The sequence below is a fragment of the Nicotiana tomentosiformis genome, chromosome 2, assembly GCF_000390325.3.
Source record: "Nicotiana tomentosiformis chromosome 2, ASM39032v3, whole genome shotgun sequence".
In the NCBI taxonomy this organism is placed as follows: Eukaryota; Viridiplantae; Streptophyta; class Magnoliopsida; order Solanales; family Solanaceae; genus Nicotiana; species Nicotiana tomentosiformis.
The window spans coordinates 99,458,751-99,467,717 of record NC_090813.1 but is presented as its reverse complement, the minus strand read 5'-3'; positions in this window follow the sequence as shown (position 1 = coordinate 99,467,717).

Sequence of the window (8,967 nt, the reverse complement as noted above, 5' to 3'; positions counted from 1 at the left end):
AGACAAATGTCGAAATGGAAGAATTGAGTCCATTCCACCAAGTTACTAGACGGCTTCAAATGAAAAAATGATCTATTTCTAAGAAGGAAATTATTGCTTCTTACTTTGAAGAAATAAAAAGAGATCTAGTAAGAAATTTCGAAGTTGAAATGTCAGATGATGTTTTAATGGCTTCAATAGGAAATACCACAGATGAAGAAACATGGTTGGCAGGAGAAGCCCAAGAAAGCCAACAAGAACATGTCAATTTAGATGAAATTGAAGAATTCCCGAAGAAAATGAAGGAAGGATTGGAAGAATCTTCCGTAAAAAATGATAAAGGAAAAGGTAAAGCCTGGAAGAAACAATGAATGCCCCATCATTGAATAATTAGGGTAATAGAGACGAAATACTTTAATAAAATATCTGACCCCACCATGAGAAGTTGTCAGGAATCTACTTTTATAAAAATAAATTGTTCGTTTCTCTTTTAGCTTTTTCTTTGTCGGCCATAATGTATTTATTTTGTCGGCCATTTTACTGTTTAGTTTTTGTTTGTTTTTAGACAGATCCATTATATAAGGATCTCAATTCTTTAGTTAGAGACATGCTTCGGCAAATAGCTATCACATCTCTCTATAATCATATAGCTCTCACCTCTCTCTAAATTTCTTTTGTAAATCTCCCTTTGTAATAATTTTATATTTGAAATAAAACAAGAAAAGGCTACTTGGCCATAACTTCGGCAGTCTCAGGTACTTTTTAATTTATTTAGTTTCTTATAATAACAACATCAACCCAGTAGTAATCCCACTAGTGGGGTCTAGGGAGGGTAGAGTGTACGCAGACCTTACCCCTACCCGGAGGTAGAGAGGCTGTTTCAGATATTCATTTAGCCTAAATGATAGGCTAAATAGTATTGTGTTGAACTTATGCATACTAGTCTATTCTTAAAATATATTTTATTTCTAGTCTTATACTATATCACCCGATGGTTCTGAGGTTGAGACTGTAGAGCCCAAGCAGTTTAACAGTCCAGGCAGTAAACCTTGGTTATGGCAACATAATGGGTGGTCCTTAAGACTCGTATTAGCCAGGTGCGTGTTGAGAGAGTCATGAGGAGGACCGTTGTTTAAGGTTTGCTTGACAGGACTGTGGCTTGATAGGGCTGGTGTCTCAGTAAAATGTTATCCTGTAGATCCATCGAAGCGATCCGGTCTTAACTTGGTATTAGAGCCATGTGAAAGAGTAGAAATAGGTGCTAAGTTCAACACAGTTTTCTCTAATGAATATCATTAGGAAGAAAAATGATTTTTGAAGAATTTAAAAAACCCAGATGAGAACTTTTCAGAAATTAGTTTTTTGATAATTTTGATGAAAAATTAATAAAATTCTTTCAAGTATAAAGACATTAGCGGTTACAATAAAATAATTACTTTTGTACCACGGTTCATGTCTAAATATGTTGATGGTTATATTTCCATGTTAGAAAGAGATTATAACTCAATAATGGTGAAATTACTAAATCTGTATTTCCCACACAAATATCTTTTCAAATGGGAGAAAAGGATAAAGTAATTTATTATACTGTATTTTCAAAATTGTTTGATGATGATACTGCAAAATTACTGCTAGAAATTTGAATACTATGCTCACACAGAATAATTATACTAATATATACATTAGTATCCTGGGTGAATAAATTATTTCCATTAATGAAATACTAGACAAGTTAATTACAGAAGTTCAAAAAATATCTAGAAAATGTAAAGAGCAAATTGCTACTGCTAGTATCCAACCACTTCCTGAGGTCAAAGACTTTAAAATAAAAAGTCTCGAGGACCTGGAGAATTTATTAGATAAAAAATTTAAAGGATTTAAAATAAGTCCTTTAAATTTAGAGCATTTATCTGATGAAGAGAGGAAGGTAAAACTTTCTGATGAGATTAATAAAATCTCAGAAAAGTTTGCTCGCAAACCGGTCAAAAGGATATTTTATTATCCTAAGCCAACTCCTAAAGATGTTCTCATAGAGGAGCATGATGCTACTCATTATTTCCAGAACTATAGTGGCATAGAAATCTATGAATGGAACATAGATGGTTTTACTGACCGACAGATTTATACCCAATATTGTTTGCAAGGTTAATAAGAATTCTGAGAAAACCATTGCTGACACGATAGTGGCAGGGTTTACTGGCCAATTAAAAGGTTAGTGGGATAATTATTTAAGACATGAACAACGCGCAGAAATTATGGGCGCCAGAAAAGTAGAAGATGGTCAGAATGTTCAAAACATTGTCTATTCTTTAGTTCTTAATATTATAGAACACTTTTCTAGAAGATGGTCAGACAATAGTGAGACCTTAAGGACTATGCTCCAAAATCTTAGATGTAATACTCTAACAAATTTTATATGGTATAAGGATATTTTCTTATACAGGGTAATAGAATTACGAGAGTGTAATAGCACTCACTGGAAGTCTAAATTTATTGATGGACTCCCAACTCTATTTGCTGAAAGAGTTAGAAAAACTCTTTGCGGAACAACAATGAGTATAGATTATAATAGATATATCTATGAAAAGCTTATTAGTGTGTGCACACAAGAAGGCTTAGCTTTATGCAATGAGATTAAGTTAAGCCAAGAAATTAAGAAATATCGCCTTAATAAAAAATAACAGTTAGGAGAATTATGTGAATAATTTGCCATAGATATTTCTAAGAATAAAAAGTCTCATAGACATAAGAAAGATCATAAAGAGCCTTATAGGTATAAAAAGAAGAATAGAGGATCTTCTTATAAGAGATTTGAGAGGAAAGATAAGAAAAGAAAGGCTTATAAGCATAGAAAGGATTTTACAAAATTCAATACGCCTAATGCATATTACAAATGTGGCAGAGTAGGCCATTATGCTAAGGATTGTAAAGTCAAGGATAAGATTAAGAACCTTGACTTAGATGATAATATTAAGGACTCTTTACACAATATTCTGTTAAATTCTTCTATGATAGAGAAGATTCATCAACTGATGAAGATCTAAGGGCTCTACAGGAGGAAGAATACCTTCTTTCATATGATGAATGTGGACCCTGTAAACAGAATTAGGATCAGTGTTGTAATAACAACACATATGATGAGTTTTTTAATATTTATTTTCAATTCAAGGACATAAATGTCAATTTCCTGACCAATGATAGTTTATTAGTACTTCTCAGGGTTATTAAAGACCTTTTGGATTTTATGAAATCCAAACAAGACACACACAACAATCCTCCATCATATTCCTCAGCATTGGCAGATGATAGCCATGATAACATTGAGGTTTATAACCAGAAAGAAAGAAAAAAGTTAATAATTCTTTTAGAACAATCCGATCTAAAATGGAAGGATAACCCTTGGCAAATCATGACCAAGTATTTTGATACAACATCATATGCTACCATTGTTTATAAGTATAGAATGAATTATGAGCTAATTCTTTCATCTACTGGTTCAGCTGAAATTCAGCATTTTATCCACCTAATACAAAGAGAATTTATAATTTCTCTAAAATTATTATAAAGAAGGTACTAGCCTCAGATGAATGAGGAATGGATACATTAAAGGAGAGAGAATATACTCATCCAGAACAGAAAGTCTCGGTAAAGTTCAATTATTGGGATTATAGCGAAAGTTTTAAAAAAACTTTGTTATATGAGAATCCTAATAGGAAACACTATATATATATATATATATATATATATATATATATATATATATATATATATATATATATATATATATATATATATATTATTATGGATGTTCATTTAGTACTCTATTCTAAATAAGCTTCCTGAAGAAGCTTATCCATATGAGGCTCCGCCGTAAATATGTTTATCTATTTAGTACTCCATTGAAAATAAGCCTCCTGAAGAAGTTTATCCTTTCGGTACTCCGTTATGGATAAATATTACCCATGGTAGAAGATTATCTATATTTGGCACAACAGCTTAAAGTAGCAGCTTACATAGTAGCTTACAAGCAGCTTACACAGCAGCTTCCTTTCTTCTATAAATAGAGGAGAATTCAGTTCATTATGTACATGAGTTTGAAGTTGAATAAAAATATCAATCTCCCTCTATACTTGTCTTCGATTTATTTACTTTACGATCTTTATTTTATAACACGTTATCAGCACGAGACTCTGCCATCTCGAGAAAATACTTTGAAAGTAACAGAGGTACGAACTTTCTTTTTCTAAATAATGTCAAATCTTTCTAAACTTGAGTTTGTAGTCTGGATATATCAGAAAAAAGCTACATGTCTTGGGTGCTTGATGCCGAAATTCATCTTGATGCGATGGGTCTGGCAGACACCATCAAAGATAAAAATCAGGCATCAAACCAAGACCGTGCCAAAGAAATGATATTCCTACGACATCACTTTGATGAGGGCCTGAAAATGGAATATCTTACTGTTAAAGATCCAGTCATACTATGGAATAGTTTGAAAGATAGATATGACCACCTGAATATGGTCGTTCTTCCACATGCACGTTATGATTGGACTCATCTAAGGCTACAAGATTTTAAATCTATCAGTGAGTATAATTCTGCTATGTTTAAAATTATTTTCCAATTGAAACTATGTGGTGACAATATTACTGATCATGATATGTTGGAGAAAACTTTCACCACTTTTCATGCCTCGAATATGCTCCTGCAGCAGCAATATCGAGAGATGGGATAAGTATTCTAAACTTATCTCACATCTTCTTGTAGCTGAGCAACATAATGGGCTATTAATGAAAAACCATGAAAGCCGACCTACTGGTTCTTGTCCATTCCCTGAAGTGAATGAGACGAACTTCCACAAAACTAAGCGTGGAAGCGGACGTGGCCCAGTCGTGGTCATGGCCATGGTTGGGGAGGAAACTCTAATCGTGGTAATAACAATGCCCCAAAGAACCCTCCTCACCACCAGTAGTGGAAAAGGAAGGAACAAAAGCATAAAGCGGTGCAAGCAGCAAAGCCAGAAAATGCATGCTATAGATGTGGAGGAAAAGGGCACTGGTCACGTACATGTCGTATGCCAAAGCACCTGGTTGAGCTGTATCAAGCCTCCCTGAAGAAGACAGAGAAAAATGCTGAAGCAAATTTTATTTCTGAAGATAATTTAGACTTCATGCATTTGGAAGTAGCTGATTATTTTGCACTCCCGGAAGGAGAAACAAGTCATGTGATCGGTAGTGAATCTGTAGAGATATAAATATTTTAATTTTTGTTATTTGTAGTAGATAGTATGGTTATGTAACTGTTGTACATGAATAAAAGTTATGCTTTGAAAATGATGTTTACTATCATATTTATTTTGTTTATGTCATTTTGAAGAATATGGATAATCCTCAAATTATGTTTGGATCAAAGACCAATCATGAAGATATTTGTATAATTAATAGTGGAACAACTCATGCCATATTCAAGGATCAGAAATACTTTTCTTATTTGCATAAGGAAAAAGCAATTGTTTCTACAATTTCTGGTAATATAAGTTTGATTGAAGGCTCCGGAAGAGCTACTGTATTTCTGTCTAAGGGAACAAAACTTATTATAGACAATGCATTATTCTCCTCCAAGTTTCGAAGAACTTGTTGAGTTTTATGGATATCCGCCAAAATGGGTATCATGTTGAGACGATAGATGAAATGAACGTGGAATATCTTTGCATTACAAAGAGTATTTCTGGCCAGAAATGCATTGTAGAAAAGTTACCAACTTTATCTTCTGGCTTATACTCTCCAAAGATTAGTACAGTTGAAGCACACTCTATCGTAAACCAGAAGTTTACTGATTCAAATACTTTTGTGCTTTGGCATGGCCGTTTGGGTCATCCTGGATCAATAATGATGAGACGAATTACTGAAAATTCAAGTGGGAATCCATTAAAGAACCTGAAGATTCTTATAAATGATGAATTTTCTTGTGATGTTTGTTATCAAGGCAAAATGATCACTAGACCATCACCAATGAAGGTTGGCATTGAGTTCCCTGCCTTTTTAGAATGTATACATGGGGATATATGTGGACCTATTCACCCACCAAGTGGGATGTTTAGATATTTTATGGTCCTAATAGATGCATCTTCAAGATGGCCTCATGTGTGCCTACTATCATCTCGCAACCTGGCGTTTGCAAAGTTATTAGCCCAAATAATTCGATTAAGGGCACAATTTCTAGATTATCCTATAAAGGCTATTCGCCTTGATAATGCAGGAGAATTCTCATCTCAAGCTTTTGATAATTACTGTATATCAGTTAGAATAAAAATTGAACATCATGTAGCTTATGTTCATACTCAAAATGGCCTTGCAGAGTCATTTATTAAACGACTGCAATTGATAGCAAGACCACTACTTATAAAAACAAAATTGCCCACTACTGTTTGGGGCTATGCTATCTTGGACGCATCATAACTTATCCCTCTCAGACCAACACATTATAATAAATATTCTCCGTCACAATTAGTTTTTGGTCATGAACTAAATATTGCTCATCTACGAATTTTTGGATGTGCTGTATATGTGCCAGTAGCACCACCACAATGCAGTAAGATGGGCCCCAAAGAAGGTTAGGAATATATATTAGGTTTGAATCACCCTCTATTATTCTCTATCTTGAACCATTGACGGGAGATTTATTTACTGCTCGATTTGCAGATTGTCGATTTGACAAAACATATTTCCCACAATTAGGGGGAGAGAAAAAGGAAATCAAAAGAGATATTGTGTGGAAAGTTTCATCATTATCTCACTTTGATCTACGTACCCCTATATGTAATCAGGAGATCCAGAAGATCATCCATTTACAGAATATAGCAAATCAAATGCCAGACGCATTTACTGATTTGAAAAGGATAACTAAGTCGCATATCCCTGCAGAGAATGTGTCTATCCGAATTGATGTCCCAGTAGGACCATCTACTAGCATGAGAGCTAGTGAACCTAAAGCACGCCTGAAGCGTGGTAGACCTTTGGGTTCTAAGGATCGAAATCGTAGAAAAAGAAAATCGACAAATGATCAAAATGATATTATGAAGGGATCTCCTGAAGAGACCCAAGATCTGATTAGTTCTGAGATTCCTGAAGAAATCGATGAACCCGAGACTCAAGTGAGTGAGGACTTTTAATAGGTTCTACTGGTGATGGGATTAATTTAAATGGATCTGAAATAGTGGTGGATAATATTTTTGTATATAATGTTGCACTTAACATTATGCAAGATAGTGAGAATCTTGAACCCCGATCTATCGAAGAATGTCGACAAAGATCTGATTGGCCAAAATGGAAAGAGTCAATTCAATCGGAATTGAAGTCACTTGCTAAAAGAGAGGTCTTTGGACAAGTAGTCCAAACACCTGCTGGTATAAAGCCAGTTGGTCATAAATGGGTTTTTTTGCGAAAAAAGAATGATAAAAATGTAGTTGAAAGATACAAGGCTCGCCTTGTTGCACAAGAATTCTCACAACGACCTGGAGTCGATTATGAAGAAACATATTCACCAGTTATGGATGCCATAACATTTCGATATCTCATCAGTTTAGCCTTACATGAAAGGCTTGAAATACATCTAATGGATATGGTTACAGCTTATCTGTACAGGTCACTTGATAATGAAATTTACATGAAAATCCCTGAAGGATTTAAAATGCCTGAAGCATATTCAAAATCTCGGGAAATGTACTCAATCAGCTGATAACAAAGATCTTTGTACGATTTAAAGCAATCTGGGCGCATATGGTATAATCGCCTCAGTGAATATTTGCTGAAAGAGGGTTACATAAATGATGTTATTTGTCCATGTATTTTTATAAAGAAAATGGCTTCAGAATTTGTTATACTTGCTGTTTATGTTGATGACATAAATCTTGTTGGAACTTCAGAAGAGCTTCAAAAGGCAATTGAATATCTTAAGAAAGAATTTGAGATGAAAGATCTTGGAATAACAAAACTTTGTCTTGGTCTGCAAATTGAATATTTAGTAGACAGGATCTTTATCTATCAATCTGCCTATACAGAAAGGGTCTTAAAATGCTTTTACATGGACAAAGCGCACCCATTAAGTACACCAATGGTTGTTCGATCACTTGAAGTAAATAAATATTTGTTCCGACCTCCAGAAGAGGATGAGGAACTCCTTGGTCCTGAAGTACTCTATCTCACTGCAATTGGTGCACTAATGTATCTTGCTAATGCTACAAGGCCTGACATAGCATTTTCTGTTAATTTACTAGCAAGATATAGTTCTTCTCCTACACGGAGATATTTGAACGGGATTAAGCATTTATTGCGATATTTAAAGGGAACTCTTGATATGGGTTTGTTTTATGCTAACAAAGATAGTGAAGATCTTGTTGGTTATGCAGATGCAGGTTATTTATCTGATCCCCATATAGCTAGATCTCAAACCGGGTGTGTTTTTACATGTGGAGGTACTATCATATCATGGCGCTCCACAAAACAATCTATTGTTGCTACTTCTTCAAATCATGCTGAAATAATAGTTATTCATGAAGCAAGTAGGGAATGCGTATGGTTGAGATCAATAATTCATTTTATTCGAGAAAAATGTGGTTTGGAATGTGAGAAAAGACCAACAATTTTATACGAAGACAATGCTGCATGTATAGCCCAATTGAAGGGAGGATTTATAAAAGGAGATAAAACGAAGCACATTTCACCAAAATTATTCTACACACACGATCTTCAGAAAAATGGTGACATTGATGTGCAACAAATCCGTTCAAGTGACAATCCGGCAGATTTATTCACTAAATCTTTACCAACTTCAACTTTTAAAAAGATGATATACAAGATTGGAATGCGGAGACTTAAATATTTGAAACAAGGTTTTCATCAGGGGGAGTAAAATACGTGATGTACTCTTTTTTTCTTACTAAGATTTTTTCCCACAGGGTTTTTCTTATAAAGTTTTTAATGAGGCAGC